The sequence below is a fragment of the Octodon degus genome, unplaced genomic scaffold (assembly GCF_000260255.1).
Source record: "Octodon degus isolate 3935 unplaced genomic scaffold, OctDeg1.0 scaffold00087, whole genome shotgun sequence".
Taxonomy (NCBI): domain Eukaryota; kingdom Metazoa; phylum Chordata; class Mammalia; order Rodentia; family Octodontidae; genus Octodon; species Octodon degus.
This window is the reverse complement of record NW_004524663.1, coordinates 11,153,768-11,157,239: the sequence shown is the minus strand read 5'-3', so window position 1 is coordinate 11,157,239 and position 3,472 is coordinate 11,153,768.

The following is a 3,472-nucleotide window of genomic DNA, read 5'->3' as shown; positions in this document are numbered from 1 at the left end:
GCTCGGATTCCCACTTTCGGATCCCGGCGGCGGGCCTTTGGGAGGGCGTCTTTTCGTAGGTCAGAGTCTGCGAGGCGAACAGGTTGACGTTCCTTCGCCTTTAAGGAGGTTACATTCTCCGCACGGCCTTTGTGCAGTCAAGTGAACAAACAGCTTTCTGTGAAAGTGCCTGAGAGCCGGCTTCTGCCCTTCGGTTCAGTTTACGTTCATCTGTCTCTGCCCACCATAACGTTAGACAAAGACGAGGCTGTCTCTTTTGGCAGCCCCAGTAGAGTATGTTCTGCCAAAGACGTGGAGTTAATTTTAGAGTTGGATGGGTTACAACTACTGTAGTTTGGTATTTAACTTTTGAACCTCAGAGATCTCCTTAATAAGTACTTCTTTGAAAGGACTGGCCCAGTGATAACCCCAGAGTAAGGAATCCGGAGGGGAAGATATAGTGGATAGTGGAGAAAGGGAGATCATGAACAGAAGACTTGTTTCTCGTTTTCTCTTTGTTTTGAATTTTTATATATGATTAAATTACTTTTTCGACGAATTAATAAGAGCAGAGATTTAAAATATTTAAAAAAATAATAACATTAATAGCAAACAAGGAAACAAAGTATCTTAATGCTTATCAGATACAACATTCATAGTTGATGTTAAAAACAAAGTCTGTAACTTTCCATGATTTTTCCAAACATTTGCTGCATTCCCTAGAAGATGATCAAAGGACTGTCTCCATTCACTAGCTTCTTGCGGTCAGACTGTGTCTCCTTTCTGGCTTGCCACCCACTCCAAGCCCAGCAGCCTGGCATGTGACAAGCATAGTAAACTTTGAAAATATTTGTCAGATGAAACGCTCACCCAGCTGAAGTACACCATTAGACAAACAAGCCCAGAGAGGTTTGTTGACCTGACAACATGAAACTAGAAAATAACAAAGTCACATCATACTTTTCATCTTAGATTCAGTTGTGTACTTGGCAGGGGGGACATGAAAATGTTAGAGTGCAGCAATTTCCTTGGCAATCTCCAGAGCTCATACTTGTCCCAGATCTTTGTTCTCTGGTGTCTCATAAACGTGAATATCTTACTGAACTTATACTTAATTTAAGAAACTTCTAAGTAATTTTTATTGTGCTCACTTTTGACATTATTTGCCACCTTTAGAATCTTATTTCCCTTGCTACCTTACTGTGTGGCATTTAATGTTTATAAAATAATTTCAAATGTATGATTTGACTGAACTCCACTGTAAACTGAACCTTCAAGGAACATAATATTGGTGGGGTGTTGTTATTCTGTTATTTTTGCTTTCTGAATGAGGAAATAGTACCGCAGTGGTGGATGGGCCTATAGTCATATGGCCTGCAAAGAACTGGTCGTCCTTGCAGAGATCCAATGGGATTAGACTGGATTGAACTGAATTATGATAATTGCTCTGGCCAGAAGTGGGGGGAGAAGGTGGTGATGACCCTGGTCAGAGGCTTGAGCATCACGAGCAATTTAGAGAGAGACCTTCTCTCTCAACAAAAAGAGATAGGAATGTAACTCAGTTATAGAGTACTTATTTGCCTAGCATTCTAGAGGCCCTGGGTTTGATCTCTAAATGTAAAAACAAAAAACTTGGAGATTAATATTTAATCATATAGAACTGTGTTCCCTGTGGGTTATGCAAAAGACGATCCCCCATTTATGTGCCTATGGAGGAAAATGGGGAAATACACCTAAAGTTGTTGGGGTCTTTTTTTGTTTTTTAGGCAAGAGGGGAATTGGGTTTTTGTTGTTGTCTTGTTATTGTTGTTACTGTTTTAAGACAGGGTCTCATTGTGTAGTTTAGGCTGGCCTTGAACTTGGTATATAGCCTAGACTGGCCTCAAATTCATAGGGATCTTCCTGTCTCAGTCTCCTGAGTGCTGGAATTACAGGTGCACAACACCTTGCCCAGGGAAAAGTTGATGTTTAAAAAAACCTTAAAAATACATTTTTATTTATTTATTTATTTTTTTCTGTATTTTCTTTTAGGGAAGCGTCTACAGGGTGAGGGTGTTCAGGTTCTCACTACTAGATTGGACTCGTAGTGATTCTTCTGTTTACAGCCTCCCAAGTGCTGGGATTACAGGCATACAATGCCAGTCTCAATTGCCATCTCAGTACAACCTGGGGCGGGGCGTGGCAGGCCCAGGGATTGAACCCCGGTCCCTGCGCCTGCTTGCAGGCACTTTAATCTGCTGAGCTATTTGGCCGGCCCTTAAATTTTTAAAAAATAAAAATAAAATAACTTTTTAAAAACCATCTGACTATAGTTTCTTAATGTGTACCTAAAAAAATTATTTTGAATTACTGTGGTAGCATATACTTGTAATCCTAGCGCTCTAGAGACTGAGCCAGGAGTATTGCTGCAGATTGGAGGTCAGCCTCAGCTACATAGTTAGTTCAAAGGCAATTGACCTACATAGTGAACAAAACAATTATTTTGAGACAGGGTTTCACTGATTTGCCCAGGCTGGACTCAAACTTACAGTCTTCCCTCCAAGTCTCTCAGGAATTACAATATCATCTACATTTTTCGGCTTTATTTTCTAAGTTATCTATAATGAATTTACATTTTTGTGATGAGAAAAAGGTTATTTAAAACAGTGAAAGTGTTAATGTTTGATAATGCCCCACTTGTCCTACTTTCAGGTGAACCTTGCTGAATTGGCAAATGAGAGGGTGTGGTATAGTAATGTGCAATTTCAGGCACAATCCCAAGACTAGTGAGGAAAGGATTAGGAGAAAACGGACCCTGAGAGCAGACTAAAGTAGGCCATGTGTACCTTTACACACATTCATAGGCTTCTGATGACAGAGCCATGGCTGGATTTTGTTTCCGATCAAACCCACTCCCAGTGTTAGGGGACTGCTATAAAAGCCTAAAGGTGAGGTTATTTTAATTTGTGACTCTTAACATTCAAGTGTAACTGATGCGTTTGCTACTAGGCTGGTTGCAATTATGTATCCCCTCTGAAAATTAGTAATGAATAAATCAGCTGAAAAGATTGTATCTCCATTTTGCATGAAAATAATGTGGAAGTGAGCAGAGTAGATGCAAATTTCTATGAAACAAAATTGGTTATAGGTTGCTAAACCTTTGAAGTTGAAAGATGACTGCCTAGAAATTTGTTATGTACCTTAAACAACATGATTACAATTTTATTTATTTTTGTAGTATGGGAGAAATGTACCCAGAGCTTCAGGCTTGCTGGACAAGCACTCTACCATGATTCCTACCCTTTTTTTTGGTTTGAGATAGTCTCAGTAAATTGCCCATGCCGGACTCATATTTAAGATCCTCTGTCTCAGCCTCCCATGTAGCTAGAACTACAGTGTGCCATAACACAGAGCTAAGTCCAAACAGAGGCTAGATTATAGTTTGTGATTCAATACGATTTTGTTTTGTGGATTTTTTTTTGTTTGGTTCATCTTGTTTTGGTTCTGGGAATCA